Source organism: Puma concolor, chromosome E1, assembly GCF_028749965.1.
Source record: "Puma concolor isolate L17-30 chromosome E1, mPumCon1.1.hap2, whole genome shotgun sequence".
NCBI classification, from domain to species: Eukaryota; Metazoa; Chordata; class Mammalia; order Carnivora; family Felidae; genus Puma; species Puma concolor.
In genome coordinates, this window is record NC_141680.1 from 353,542 (window position 1) to 369,584 (window position 16,043).

The following is a 16,043-nucleotide window of genomic DNA, read 5'->3' on the forward strand; positions in this document are numbered from 1 at the left end:
CTGCAGCGCTTCTGGGCCCCATATGCATGGTGACTGAGACTTAGGAATTTGTTCCTCAATGGGAGAGAGCCATTACTAGGGTTAGGTATCGGCCCAGGGATGTAGATAGGGCCAAATCCACATGAGTCCGTGATCATTCTGGAGGACTCCATAGGGCCCATGCTTGGGTGCGAGTCATGTGTAGGGTTAGCGTTAGAGTTGGTGTGAAGTTTAGGTTGAGGTGTATGGTGAGGGTCAAGTTTAGTGTTAGTGTTAGGTCCCAGGAAGTTCCAGGCAGTGAACGCCTAGCAGTGCAGTGGTCTCCACAGAGGGCTGAGTGGAAGCTGCATGGAAGTCTACAGTTCAGACTAAGTCTTTGCGTGCCAGGGCAGCATCCTATGTGTGACACTCTTCAGTTGGGCCTCAGCAACCTCCTTGTGCAGCTCCATCCCAGCAGTGCAAATGAAATGATGATGTTCCAATTCCATCCTGAAGAATACTGCAGGGGTTTGGACCCTATGTGCATGGTGTTCTCCGAGTTAGGAACTGGATCCCCTTTGGGGGAGAGCCATAGCTAGGGTTAGGATTCAGTCCAGGGACATAAGCAGGGCCGAAGTGACACCAGTCCCATTATCTACATGGAGGGCTGAATGAGCGCCCATGCAGGGGTGCAGGTCAGGTGTAGCATTACCTTTAGAGTTGGGGTGAGGTTGAGGATGATGTATATGGCTCTGGTCAATATAGTGGTTAGGTTTTGTCCCAGGTCCTCCAGACGCTGAAGCACCAGAAGTGCTGGTCTTCCTGGAGGGTTCAGTGGTGAGCACATGGGAGGGTGTGGATCATGCTTAGTCTTTGAGAGCCAGGGTTAGCCTCCTTTGTGGGCCACAGTTTGGTTGAGCCTCAGGAACTGCTTCTGAAGCAACATCTGGGCTTTGGATATTACATGGTGATATTCCACGTTCCATGCTGAGGAATCCGCCTCTTCTTCTGGAAGGGAGGTATCCTCAGACTTAAGAATTGGGTCACCACCTGGAGAGAGCTTTAGATAGAGTTGGGTTTCAGACCAGGACCATAAGGAGGGCCACAGCTACCCTATTCCACTTACCTACATGGGGTGATGAATGATAGCCAGTGTGCAGGTGAGGGTCAGTTGTAGGGTTAGCGTTAGTGTAGGAATGAGTTTGAGGTTCAGGGTATGGTGAGGGTCACAGTTAGTGTTAGGGTTAGGGCCCAAGAAATTCCAGGCAGTGAACCCCTAGCATCGCAGTGGTCTCCACGGAAGGCTGAGTGGTGGCTGTGTGGGAGCCTTCAGTTCAGACTTATTCTTTGTGTTTCAAGGCCAGCCTCCCATGTGTGCCACTATTGATTTGGGTCTCAGTAACCTCCTGGGGCAGCTCCATCCCAGCAGTGGAAATGAAATGATCATGTTCCAATTCCATACCGAATAATACTGCAGGGGTTTTGACCTATATGCATGGTGTTTCAGAATTAGGACCTGGATACCCATTGGGAGAGAACCACGGATAGGGTGAGGTTCTGTCCAGGGGCATAAGCAGGGCTGAAGAGACACCGGTCCTGTTATCTCCATGAGGGCCTGTATGAGGGCCAATGCACGGGTGAGGGTCAGGTGTAGGGTTAGCATTAGCATTGGGGTGAGGTATAGGTTGAGTAGTATGGGGAGGATCATGGTTGGGGTTAGGGCTAGGTTCCAGGAGGCCCAAGGTGCTGAATCCAAGGCAGTGCAGTTGTTTCCCTGGGGGACCCAGAGGAGGGCGCATGGGAGGGTGCCGGTCATGCTTATTCTTTCGGTACTAAGGCCAGCCTCTTGTGTGGGCCACTCTTCGGTTGGTCCTCAGCAACCCCCTTGTGCAGGTCCCTCTGGGCTTTGGAAATGGCATGGTGATGTTCCACGTTCCATGCCAAGTAAGCCTGCACCGCATCTGGGCCCAATGTGCGTGGTTTTCTCCAAGTTAGGAATTGGGTCCCCATCGGGAATGAGCCATAGCTAGGGCAAGGGTTTGATCGAGGGACGGGACATAAGCAAGGCCAAAGGAACAACAATCCCTTTATCTCCATGGAGGGCTGAATGAGGGCTCATGCATGGATGCGGGTCACGTGTAGGGTTAGCGTTAGACTTGGGGTGAGGTTCCGATTGAGGAGTATGGAGTGGGTCATGATTAGGATGAGGGATAGCTCCAAGGAGTCCCCAGGTGATGAACCCCATGCAGTGCAGTGGTCTCCTGGGAGGGCTCAGTGGAGGGCACATGGGAGGTCAGGTTTAGTCTTTCGTTACCAGTGCCAGCCTTGCATGTGGGCCACTTTTGAGCCTCAGCAAGCACTTTGGCACCTCCCTCTGGTATTTGGACATGACATGGTGGTGGTCCACGCTCCGTGTGGAGTAATCCTGCACCGCTTCTGGGCCCCAGGTGCATGATATTCTCTGCATTAGGAATTGGATCCCCATCGGGATAGAGAAATAGCTAGGGTTACAGTTAGATCCAGGGACATAAGCAAGGCCGAAGCAACAACAATCCATTTATCTCCATTAAGTATGAGTGAGGGCCATGTGCGGTAGCAGGTCAGGTGTAGGGTTAGTGTTAGAATTGGGGTGAGGTTTAGGTTGAGGAATATGGCGAGGGTCATGGTGAGGGTTAGGGGTAGGTTCCAGGAGGCACTTAAGTTCAGAAACCTAAGTAGTGCAGTGGTCTCCTAGAGGGTTGAGTGGAGGGCGCAAAGGATGGTGCCATTCCTTCTTATTCTTAGGGTGTCAAGGCCATCCTTGGGTGCAGGACACTCCTTAGTTGGGCCTCAGCAGCGCCCTTGTGCAGCTCCCTCTGAGCTTTGGAAATGACATGGTGATGTTCCAGGTTCCAAGCCGAGTGATTTACACCATGAGCGTGCTGTTGTCAGTCATTGGAATTGGGTTGCCATGAGGAGGGAGACTTAGCTAGGGTTAGGGTTCAGTGCAGGGACATCACCAGGGCAGGGTGACTCCAGTCTCATGATTTTCATGGAGGGCTGAAGTGAGAAACCTTGCGAGGGTACGGGTCTGGTATAGAGTTAGTGTGAGAGATAGGTTTAGGTTTAGGTTAAGTGCTAGGGTCAGGGTTCTGGTTAGGGTTGGGGTTAGGTCCCAGGAGGCTCCAGATGCTGAACCCACAGCAGTGCAGTGGTCTCCCCGAAGTGCTGACTGGAGTACACAATGGATGCTGCGGGTCAGGATTAGTCTTTCGGTTGCCAGGCCAGACAACTGTTTCTGGCACTCTTCGGGTAAGCCTCAGGAATGCTCTTGGGCACAACGGAGGCTGCCGGTCAGGATTAGTCTTTGGGTTCCAAGGCTATACAAGTGTATTGGACACTCTTTGGGGGAGACCTCAGGAATCCTCCTATGCAGCAGCAGCTGGGCTTTGGAAATGACATGGTGATGTTCCACGTTCCACGCCCAGTGATCCTGCACTACTTCTCAACCCCATGTGCATTCTGTTGTCAGACATTGGGATTGGGTACCCATGGAGAGTGAGTTTTAGCTAGGGTTAGGGTTCAGTGCAGGGATGTGGCCAGGGCCAAGAGACTCCAGTCTCATGATCTCCTTCGAGGGCTGAAGTGAGGGCACATGCGCTGGTGTGGGTCTGGTGTAGAGGTATTGTGAGATACATGGTTAGGTGAGATTGAGGGTTTTGGTCAGGGTTACGGTTAGGGTTAGGATAGGTCAAAGAAGGCTCCAGGTGCTGTACCCACAGCAGTGCAATTGTCTCCCTGAAGGGCTGAGTCAGTGCACAATGGAGGCTGCTCGTCAGAATTAGTCTTTGGGTTCCAAGGACAGACAACTCTATAAGGTCTAGTGTAGATAGGTGGGTCTAGTGTGATAGAAACTGTTAGATTTAGGTTGAGGGTTATGGTTAGGGTTACGGTTAGGTTTAGAGTTAGGTCCCAGGAGTCTCCAGGCGCTGAACCCACAGCAGTGCAGTCGTCTCCCGGAAAGGCTGAGCGGAGTGCACAATGGAGGCTGCCAGTCAGGATTAGTCTTCAGTTTCCAAGGCCAGACAACTGTATTGGGCACTCTTCAGGTAGGCCTGTTGAATCCTTGAGTGCAGTGGCAGCCGGGATTTTGAAATGACATGATGATGTTCCACATTCCACGCTAAGTATTCCTGCACCGCTTCTCAATTCCATGTGCGTGTTGATGTCAGACTGTGAATTGGGTCCCCATGGGGAAGAAGCTGTAGCCAGGGTGAGGGTTCAGTGCAGGGAAGTCTCCAGGGCCGAAGCAACTCCAGTCTCGTGATATCCCTCAAGGGCTGACCTGAGATCCCATGCGAGGGTGCGGCTCAAGTTTAGGGTTAGGGTTAGAAATAGGGTTACGATTAGGTTGAGGGTTATGGTTAGGGGTATGGTTAGGGTTTTCTTCATTCCCAAGGCTCCATGTGCTGAACCCACAGCAGTGCAGTTGCCTCCACGAATGACTGAGTGGTGTGCACAACGAGGCTGCGGGTCAGGATTAATCTTTGGGTTCTAAGGACAGACAACTGTATCTGGTCTGGTGTAGATAGGTGTGTCTAGTGTGAGTGATAGGGTTAGGTTTAGGTTGAGGGTTAGCATTGGGTCCTGGTTAGCATTAGGGTTAGGTCTCAGGACGTTCCAGGTACTGAAACCACAGCAGAGCAGTTGTCTCCCCAAAGGGCAGAAGGGAGTACACAAGGGAGGGTGCTGGTCAGGATTAGTATTTTGGTTCCAAGACCAGACAACTGTATGGGCCATCCATCGGTTAGGCCTCAGGAATCCTCTTGTGCAGCTGCAGCGGCGCTTTGGAAATACGTGGTGATGTCCACATTCCATGCTGAGTGTTCATGAACCGTTTCTGGTCCCAGTGTGTGTGCTGTTATCAGTCTTTCGATATGGATCCCCATGGGGAGAGGGCCTTAGGTTTATAGTTTTAGATTTAGCGGGAAGAGTTAGAGCGTTAGGATGAGGGTTTTAGGGTTAGGGTTAGAGGGTTAGGGTAAGGTTAGGGTTAGTTCGGGTTATGTTTACATTTACGGTTAGTTAGAGGTAGGGCTAGGGTTAGGGGAATGGTAGGGTCAGGATTTAGTATTAGGGTTATGGTTAGGGTTAGGTGTTAGGTTTAGGTGGTGATATTTTGTTTAGTGATAGGGTTAGAAGTTGGGCAAGGAGTAGGTCTTGCTTGCACCCCCACTTTGAGCGGGAAGGTGTTCATGCATGGACACCGCCCTCCATGTTCTAGGGATTGTGTTCTTGCTATCGCCCCAGTCTCTCTGCACTGCAGGTTGTTTTTCCCTCACCCCATTCCAGCTTTGCTCTGGAGTATTTCACACCGTCACCCCACCCTCTCTCGGTGTAGTCGGATTTCACGTACCACCCAATCCTTTTTGGTGCATGGGGTGTGTTCACACATGCGACCTCCGCACCCTCTGCATGAGATTGTGTCACCCATGAGCCTCACCACTCCTTAGATTGGGATTACTGATGCCAGTATTAAATCTGATACTGATGCCAGTATTAAATCATGAATATCTATTTTCACTTTCACAACTGAAGAAGTAGGCATTTCTTAAGGTAAGTTTTATGGTTAGGATTAATATTAGGTGTTAGTTAAGGTTTAGGGCATGGTGCAATCCCCCTTGGTGTGGGATGGCTTCACGAATGTGTCCCATCTGCTCCCCTTTATCTGCGATGTAGCAATGATGTTCCTTTTAATTCAGATGTTTAATTCAGATGTTTTAATTCAGATGTTTTAATTAACCTGGATGTCTCTGGGTTAAGCGTCCCACTTCGTCTTGGTTCATGGTCTCTCGGTTTCTGGTTTTGAGCCCTGGGTAGCTTCTGTGCTGATGGCTCTGAATCTGGAGCCTGCTTCAGATACTATCTGTCTCTCTCTCTCTCTCTCTCTGCCCATGCCCCACTTGTGTTCTTTGTGTCTTTCAAAAATTAATGTACCTAAAATCATTTTCAGTCCGATATTTCCTGGATGGCTCTTTTCACTTTCATTGCTGAAGAAGCAGGTGTCTGTCTCATTCATTGTTCTTTTGTTATCTTTGGCATAGCTGACAACATATACGACATTTCCCCAGCCAGCATCGGGGATGCGCAGCATTTCTTCTACCAGCTGGACACCTCTCATCCACTGTAACACTGCATTCCTCTAGCGCATCCCACATGCTCTCGGAAACTGGACTGTAACTGTGGATGGTAGCAGTGTCCCATAGTCTTCTGATGGTATTTCAGGAGGTTCTTCATTTGCATCTTTGGTTACCTGAGTGTTCTGTCATCTCTCATGTTTCCACTAGGCTGCTGCTATGATGCCGAACAGGGAACCCGAAGCACACAGGGATTCAGTGGCAGACCAACTACCGCTTGGCTCCCACAAATGGTCGCCTTGGAACTCTTTATGGACGAAGAGAAAACACCCACCACCACCGTTTCAGAACCCTGCACCAAATGTGGAGACAACAACCACCCACCCCCAAAAGGAAACTCTAGCAGGGTACATGTATCAAACCTAAGGTGTTGGTCATGTATTTTGGATCAATAAGTGAGGTTGTACTTTTGACTGGTAAGTGTACATCTAAATCCCTCAGAGGGGATATTCTCTGAGGTCACCCCAACCTAAATTGTTGGCCCATAGGGAGATATGTTGTCCCTATTGGTTGTATTGATGTTGTCTCTGTAGGCCAGTGAATTAAAGCTCCATAGGGTCTTGTCCTGTTCTTTCCTCTTCACGGGAAGGTCCATTTCACCGATTGAAAAAGACAGCAAGGGAGTAGTGTTGCCACTATTAAATCTGACGTTTCATGAATGGGTCTTTTCACTTTCATGGCTGAAGAAGCAGCATCTCTTATGATGAGTGTTAGGGTTCGGATTACCCTGAGGATTAGGGTAAGGGTTAGGTCATGCTTGCACCCCCGTTTTGGCAAGGGAGGAAGGTCACACCTGACCCCCGCCACCCTCCTTGCGGAAGGGTGTTCAGGCATGCACCCTGCCTCCCCTCCACAAGGGAGTAGTGATGCCACTATTTAACGTGTTGTTTTATGAATGGCTCTTTTCACTTTCACAGCTGAAGAAGCAGACATTTCTTAAGGTAAGGGTTATGGTTAGGATTGCCGTTCATGGTTAGGGTAAGGGATAGGCCATGCCTGCACCCTCCCTTGGAGTGGGAGGGCGTTCACACATGCGCCACGCCCCCCCTCATCTCGGGAGGGTGTTCACCAATAGGAACCAGTCCCCTTCAGCGGGGGGGATGTTTATGTATGCGCCTGCACCCATCTTGTGTGCGAGGGTGTTCATGCATGGACACCACAACCCTTGGCGAGGGAGGGCATTTGTCCATGCACCATGCCCTCCTTGGCTCAGGAGGTGTTCACGCATGAGCACAGTGCCCCCTTGTCTTGGGAAGGTGTTCAGGTATGTTCATGAACCTGCCCCCCAGCGTGGGAGGGGGTTTACGCATGTGCCCTCCCCCCTCAGGCCCTGGAGGGGGTCACCTGTGCACAGCACCACTAGTCAGCAAGGGAGTAGTGATGCCACTATTAAATCTGACGTTTCATGGACAGCTGTTTTCACTTTCACAGCTGAAGAAGCATGCATCTCTTAAGGTCAGGGGTAGGGTTAGCATTACAGTTAGAGGTTAAGATAAGGGCTAGGTCATGCTTGCTCTCCCCCCTCAGCACGGGAAGATTTCACGCATTACCCCACTATCCTGAGCAAGGGAGAGTGTTCACCCTTTCACCCCAACCCCTGAGAGTGGTAAAATATTGAAGCACGTTCTCCACTCCACTTCTGCTGGGGAGGGCTTTCACACATGCGTAGATGCCCCCTTCGGGACAGATTGTTCACATATGTGCATGACCACCTGTCGGGTTGGGAGGGTGTTCACTCATGGGCACACCCCACCTCTGCATGAGAGATGGTTCATGCATGTGTCTTGCTCACCTCAGCAGGGAGGGTTTTTACGCATGTGCACAGCCCCACCTTGGTGTGGGAGGAGGTCACCCATGCAGAGCGCCACCCTTCAATGAGGGAATAGTGGTGCCACTATTAAATGTGACGTTTCATGAATGGTTATTTTCAATTTCACAGCTGAAGTAGCAGACAACTCTTAAGGTGAGGGTCCAGGTTAGCATTACCATTAACGGTTAGGGTAAGGGTTAGGTCATGCTTCCACACCCACCCCCTCGTCTCTAGAGTGTATTCACGCAATAGCACTGCCCCTCAATGTGGGAGAATATTCATGCATGTGTCCCGCCCCCTTCAGCATGGGAGGGTGTTGACACATGCGCCCCAAACTCTTCAGCTTGGAAGTGCGTTCACGCATTCTCACATTCGCACCACCCGTCCCAATGTGAGGGAGGGTGTTGACACATGTGCCCTGTCTCCCTTGGCATGAGAGGTGGTTCACACATGCTCCTCATCCCCTCGGTGATGGAGGGTGTCACCCATGAACAGTGCCACCCCTCGGAGAGGGAGTACTGTTGCCACTATCAAATGTGACCTTTCATCAATGATTCTTTTCACTTTCACAGCTGAAGAAGCATGCATCACTTAAGGTAAGGGTTAAGGTTAGCATTACATTTAGGCTTTAGGGTAAGGGTTAGGTCATGCTTGCTCCCCCTCTCTGCACGAGAGGTGTTTCACTAATACTCCCTGCCTCCCTTGGCACAGATGGGCACAGCCCTCTGTCCATCTAGAAGGGTGTTCTCATGCACAACCCTCCTTGGTGACGGAGGGCGTTTGTGCACGCACCCTGACCCATTAGAGGGGGAATTTGTTCTCGAGTGTGTAAGGCCCCCCCTCCTGGCGGAAGGGCATTCACCTATGTGCACCATCCCCCCACTCTGGCATGGGAAGGTGTTGACCTATGTGACGTGACACGTCAGTATGGGAGAATATTCACGCATCTGCCCCGCCCCCCTCTGCCTGGGAGGGTGTTCATGCATGAGCACAGCCACCAATCAGTGAGGGACAGTATTCATGCATGCGCACAACAACCCCTCCATGAAGGAGGGCATTCACATATGCGCCATGCATCCCTCAACAAAGGAATAGTTCAAGCATGTGCCCCATACCCATTTTGGCACAGGAGGGTGTTGACCTATGCACCTCACCCCCTCAGCGCTGGAGGGTGTTCATAGATGTGCACAGCCCCCATTGTGGCAAAATGTGTTCACATTTCTGAACAACCCCGGCTAGGGGAGGGATGCCATTTGCACGTGGGCCCCGCCCCATACCGCTGGGTGCTATTCACACATGTGCACAGCTCTCCCTACTGGCGGAAGAGTGTTCACACATGCACAAAACTCCTGCTCCAGGAGGTAGGGTGTTTCCACATGAGCACAATCCCCATCAGTGAAGGAGGGCATGCATGCATGCTACTTACCCACTACCGCAGGAGGCTGTACAGGCATGCGCACAGCCCCCCCTACTGGTGTATGTTCACGCATGCACACAGCTACCCTCAATGAGGGAAGGCATTTGCACATGCGCCCCCTTCCCCTGGGCAACGAAGGGTGTTCAGGCATGCACAGAACCACCACCTCAGCCAGGGAGGTCGTTGGTGCATGCGCCCTGCCCCACTTAGCACAGGAGGTGGTTCAGGCTTCCGCCTGGCCCCCTGTCAGCATGTGAGTCGGTCACCCATGCACAGCGCCACCCCTCAGGGAGGAAGTACTGATGTCACTATTGAATGTGATGTTTCATGAATGGTTCTTTTCACTTTCACAGCTGAAGAAACACAGCTGAAGAAACGCGGCCAGGGAGGGCATTGACGTATGCTCCCCGCTCCCCTCGCCAGGATGGTGTTCATGTATGTGCAAAGCCCCCCCCTCCTTGCCAAAGGGGGTTCAGGCATGCCCACAACCCCCGCTCTGTGAGGCAGACCATTTGTACAGGCACACAACCCTCCCTCAGCAAGGGACAGCGTTCATGCTTGGCCCCACTCACCTCGGTGGGAAGGGTGTTTACACATGCACATAACCCCCCTCAGCATTGGAGGGCGTTCAAACATGTGCCCCCACCCCACTTGACGCCAGAGGTGGTTCAGGATTCTGCCTTGCCCCTTGTTGGTGTGTGAGATGGTCACCCATGCACAGTGCCACCTTTTAGGGAGAGAGTAGTGATGTCACTATTAAATGTGATATTTCACGAATGGTGCTTTCACTTTCACAGCTGAAGAAACACACATCTCTTAAGGTAAGTGTTAGGGTTGGCACTGACATAAGGGGTAGGGTAAGGCTTAGGTAGTACTTCCTCCACCCTGGGTATGAAAGGTTTTCAAGCATTAGCGTTCCCCCCCTTTGGACAGGAGGGGGTTAACACATGCAACCTCCCACATCAAGGGAGGGGGTCACCATTGCGCCACTGTCTCTGCGATGGAGGGGTGTCACTCATGTTCTTTCCCATACCTTGGCACGGGAGGGGATCATGCATGTGCCCCTTCTGCACCCCTTCATCGGCAATGTAGCCTTGATGTTCCTTTTAGGCCAGATGTATTTTGCACTGCCTCGGCCGCTCAGTGGATTAAGTGTCCCACTTCAGTTCAGGTCATAGTCTCACCGTTTGTGGTTTCGAACCCTGGCTTCACCTCTGTGCTGATGACTCTGAACATGGAGCCTGCTTCAAATACTGTGTCTCACTCTCTGTCTGCCCCTTCCCCACATGTATTCTGTCTGTCTGTCTCTCTCTCTCTCAAAAAACAGTGAAGCTAAAAACATTTTAAAGCAGCTCCATCAATCTACTTGTCTTCTTGCCCTATTCCCACCTCTTCACGGGAAGGTCCATTTCACCGATTGGAAGAGACAGTAAAACCCTCGTGTGGCCATTCAAATGAGTCACTATTTAGGAAACAAGTGATTATGCTACTTTTGCATGGTCAGGATACCATGGCCATTTCATGAATGTCCCTAGGCAGGCGAGGCCTCTAAAACTAGAAATGCTAGAGGTGATTTTACTGGTAAGCAGGTGGGGTTTGTGTTCACTGAGTTCCTTTTACTTCGTTTCATCTTTCCTTGATTGCCTATCTGTGTTGGGTCAACAACTGGTTTGATATTGACTTTACAGTTAGGTTATTTTTATCTCATGGTTAACTATCCATGGTTATCCGCTCTGATAGAGCTTAAGCAAGTACAAATATTTCTTGTTGCACATACTAGCATTAGTGTTTCCTGTGCACCTGCAGCTGTTTCTCCCGTCCCACGGGGAGCAATCACTTCCCATCCAGCACCACCTGCTTTGTCTTCCTATGCCTAGCAGTGCACGTGCTGGTGCCTGCAGAACTTCCCTTGTTTCTCTGTCAGCTGAGTCTGAATGGGCTTCCTCTCCCACTCGTCCCTACTTCTCATCTCTTTAATGGATGACACACATAGCTGAAGGTCACAGTGAAGTCTCAAACTTCAGTATGTGGATTACGTGGCACCATTTTACGGTCTCACTTGATTACCCCCTTTCTTTAAAAATTACTTTCTTCCTCCTCCCACTGTCTGGGCCGCTGCTCACCAGTGTCTGTGTTGGTAGGTCCTCGTCTTCTTCCTGTCCCCCATCTGCTTTCCATCGCCCTTACTCTGGGGTGATCTCAGCCAGCCTCAGGCTTGTATATGCCAGCAGCTGGGGCCTCTAAGTCTTTATGCACTTCCCACAGCTGTTTATGTCTCCAGACACCTGACTCCAGCTGTGCACCACACAGGTGATACCCTCCCCAGACTCTTCTACCTCCCTGTAGGCCTCTCTATTCCCCTCCCCTTTTTTACTGGGCTGCTGCCACAATGGCCTGTTCCCTGAGCTTGTCAGGCACATACTCCTGCTTCAGGTCTTTGCACTCACTTTGTCTCTCTCTGTCGGGAATATACTTCCACGTGACGACATGACAGACTCCCTCATTTCCGTCATAACCTTGCTCTGACATCACCTGCTCAGTGGAGTCTCTGCTAGCTCTCTGTCTAAAACTGAAAACTGCTCCTTCTCCGACCTGAACACCCGATATCCCCTCCCTGCATTCTTTTTCTTCCTGGCCCTTGGCACCATCTGTTTTTTCTTTCTTGCTTGCTGGATGTTGCCTACTGCAGTCCCTGCCAGATTTTGGCTCCATGGGGTCCAAAGACCAAACTAGCTTTGTTTAGGGCTGGTTCCATAGGGCCCTTGAACAGTGCCTACCCCCTTCAAAGGCTCACACCCCATTTACTGAGCAAGTAAATCTTAGGATTTCGTATTATTTTGCTGGGTCCGCCATCACAATGTACCACAGACTGGGTGGCTTAAGCAACAGAAATTGATATATTTATTTTCTCACACTTCAGATCAAGGTGTGGCCAGGGTGGGTGTCCTCTCTCCATGACTGGTGGATGGCCTCCTTCCCACTGTCTTCACGTGGTCTTCCTTCTGTGTGTGTAGTTGCCCGTTCTCTTCCTATAGGACACTGTTTATCAGACTAGAGTCCCTCCCTGCAAATGAGCTCATTCGACCTCCACTTTACCTTTCAAGATCTGGTATCCAAGTACAGTCCCATGGGTAGTTAGGACTTCAATGTATGGATTTTGGGGGCAAATCCATTCCATAACAGGTTTCTGTCTGTTGTACCTAGTCACTACCTACATGGGTTTTTTTTTTTCTCTATGCCCTTGTGCCCATTATTTGCTCACACAGTGCTAATCCCAGTTTGCCCTTAGCCCAAGTTATAACTCCGTTTATTTATTTGTATAGGCTTGCATCTTCCCTCTACCTCTATACTCTAAGTTCCTGGCTGGCACTGGAATTACATCTTTAGCACTGACATCATAACCTCCAGGTGAGGTAAGTATGATTATTTTCATTTTTAAAATCAACAATCTGAAGCTCAAAAGAGAGTAGGTCATGTTTCTGAGATCACAGTACTAGTAAGTGCTGTCCTTTGGATAACTTTGTTCTCATGGGCTCCAAAGCCCACTTTCTTTCATCTACCACATGTCCCAAGATGAACGCGGAAAAGTCATACTTCAGCCTGGTATAATATAAGCAATGGTACGTGTAATGCTGGTGTAACAATTCAGGAAATGGGATTAAGTTTAGTATCTGAGTAATTATACCCACAGGTTGAATTTCAATGTCACATCCTTTTATTTTTTACTGCTGCAATTTCTGTTATCCTTAATGATTATATAAACGTATTCTTCCCTTTGCAAAATTTAGCCAGTAAGAATACTGAGAGAGTTTGTTTCCTTTGTAACAGGTCTGAATTATACAATGAATTCATAATGTCAAGATAATAGCTGTTATTTTTTCCTACAATATATAGGAAAAGGTCATTGCCTTTGTTGTAAGAGTTTACCATGTGTTCTTGGTAACATGACTGAGCTGTATTGGTGAAAACCCGTCATAGATTTTGAAAGTTATTTATAGTTAAGAGAGTATCGTTCTTTCTTTGGGTGCAGCTGATTGTTTGAAATAGAACTTAGGATTTTTCTGCATAGATTGTCTATTTCAGAATGAGCTTTGTTTTAAAAAGTATGTTATATTTGCATTCATGCAAGTTGTACCATCATTAAATTGACAGGAAAGCAGCTGTTAATAGTTGTCATTTGGGCATGTAGATGGAAATCCTAAGGGTCATGGTGTGACTCCTTACACGTGTTGAGCTCTGGTTTCATTTGGCATTTCCAAACCATTGCCATGACCTTATGAATGTTGATCAAGTGGCCATATAATGGTTGTTTTAGATTGGTATCAGTGGTGTAGAGATGATTCTTAAGTTGTGTATGAGGAAGCTGTTGGTTTTCTGCTTCTATGTCTGTGTAGCTCCTAAAAATAGAAGACTAGCGCATCTTATCAAAATTTATTTTGTTCAAAGTCAATGCACCTTGTGAATGAGCTAAAGGCTTAGATAATAGTCAATACTTTTGGAGTCTGATATTAATTTGCAAATTTAAAATAGGTCTACGGGCATCTGTGTGGCTCAGTTGGTTAAGCATCTGAATTTGGCACAGGTCATGATCTCACTGCTCATGACTTTGAGCTCCATGTTGGGCTCTGTGCTGGCATCTGGGAGCCTGGAGCCTGATTGAGATTCTGTGTCTCCCTCTCTCTGCCCCTCCCTGACTCATGCTCTTTCTCTCTCTCTCAAATATAAACTTAAACATAGAAAATAGGTCTAGAATAAATCTGTACACCATAACATATTTATAGTGACTGCTGATTGAAACAAAGAAATAGCCTGAAACTCCAAGCATACATTATTGTTGTTTCCCTAGGCTCCCATTAAATGCCAGGTTGACCATTAAGCTGAATACAAGCAGTAATCTTTTAGTAACTTGGAAGAGATAAGCATACTATTATAGCTAGTAAGGTTCGGTATATGTCGTTTTGGTAGACCTATTTTCTTTAATGATCAAAAAATTAATTTGAGGTCTCTTTTATTTGGGTATTCAAGATTAAGAGAAGTTACCCGAGGCAAATGAATTAAGACCATTTTAAAACTGACCTGGACTTAAAAAGCCAGAGACTGGAGTCATGATAAAGATAGTTTGAACATGCCATTTCATCAAATAAAAAAAAAATACAGCTCCTGAATGACAGTCATCATGTTGGAGGAGAGTTTCTGGTGTTCCCTCCACAAATGGTGCATGATTTTCAGTCAAGGATACAGCCTCACTGACTGTACTTTTACTGACATGATGGTTCAGATACCAACAATGTTGTCTATTGGGATTGTCTTTTACAAAACTGATATCCTTTCAGTTTTCAGCTTAATTAATATACTAAAGAGAAAAAAATGTTTCCCTCTTTCTGAAAAATAATCCCATTTGTATTTAGAGTTATCATTAAACATAGTATTTCTAAAAATGGCTAATAAATTGGAAGTCAATATAAATTTGCTTGTGAAGTTATCAAATGGAAAACTGTTGCCAAAGCAGTTATTTTATGTTTTATAGGAAAACTAATCTAATCTTTTATGTCCTTACTGCATTTATGTTATATCCTATTCACTTTTGTTTCATGCTATTTGTGTGTGTGTGTGTGTGTGTGTGTGTGTGTGTATCTGTGTGTTTGCAACTAAGTGAAATGTGCAATATTTGGTCATTTAAAAAGATTCACTAATTTAGGCAAAGTCAGCCATAAACAAATGCAATACATTATGTCCAAAGTAGTCAAGCAGATTTTGCATCATGAGTAAAAGTTGCTTTATCTCAAATGAATTTTCTTTTCTCTTTTCTTCTTAACAAGCCAAGTCAAAGGTGAATATGTTCTTTCTGCTCACCTTGAGGCAGGGCAAGAACAGATTTGTGTCAGAGCACATTGCCTGTATTTATGAGAAACTAGGGAAATTAAGAAAGCCACTTAGGTACAAACCTTAGTGGGGACTCATGACTGACTCAGCTTTTCAACAATATTCTCTTGGGATGTCTTTTATTTACTGGGTTAGTTTTTTTTTTTTTAATTTTAGTTAATTTATTTTTTAAATTTACATCCAAGTTAGTTAGCATAATGTGGAACAATGATCTCAGTAGTAGATTATTTAATGCCCCTTACCCATTATGCACATCAGCCCTCCCATAATCCCTCTGTTTGTTCTCCACATTTAAGAGTTTTTTAATGTTTTTGTCCCCCTCCATGATTTTATATTATTTTGTTTCCCATCCCTTATATTCCTCTGTTTTGTATCTAAAGTCCTCATATGAGTGAGGTCCTATAATATTTGTCTTTCTCTGACTGAATTCGCTTAGCATAATACCCTCTAGTTCCATCCATGAAGTTTAAATGGCAACATTTTATTCTTTTGGAATGCTCTATTGTGTGTGTGTGTGTGTGTGTGTGTGTGTGTGTGTGTGTATGTATGTATGGACACCACATCTTCTTTATCCATTCATCCATCGATGGATAGTTGGGCTTTTTCCATACTTTAGCTGTTGTTGATAGTGCTGCTATAACTTTGGAGTTCACTTTTTCCTTCAAAAAGCATATCTGTATCATTTGGATAAATACCTAGTAGTGAAACTGCTGGGTTGTAGGGTAGTCCTCTTTTTCATTTTGTGAGGAACCTACCTACTGGTTTCCAGAGTGACTGTACCAGTTTGCATTCCCGCCAG

The 16,043-nt window shown here is 47.6% G+C and overlaps 2 long non-coding RNA genes across 2 annotated transcripts in view; both read left to right on the plus strand.

The window, feature by feature from the left end:
• Positions 1-6,704, plus strand: part of LOC147573939 (uncharacterized) — a 44,653-nt gene extending 37,949 nt beyond the window's left edge. The window contains exon 2 of the long non-coding RNA XR_015243668.1: positions 6,285-6,704. This is a non-coding gene — a long non-coding RNA (uncharacterized LOC147573939). The remainder of the gene's footprint in view (positions 1-6,284) is intronic.
• Positions 6,705-7,333: 629 nt separating this feature from the next.
• On the plus strand, positions 7,334-10,279 carry LOC147573940 (uncharacterized). The gene is made up of 3 exons (XR_015243669.1): positions 7,334-8,097; positions 8,517-8,540; positions 9,715-10,279. It is a non-coding gene; the product is annotated as an uncharacterized LOC147573940 (long non-coding RNA).
• Positions 10,280-16,043: the final 5,764 nt, after the last annotated feature.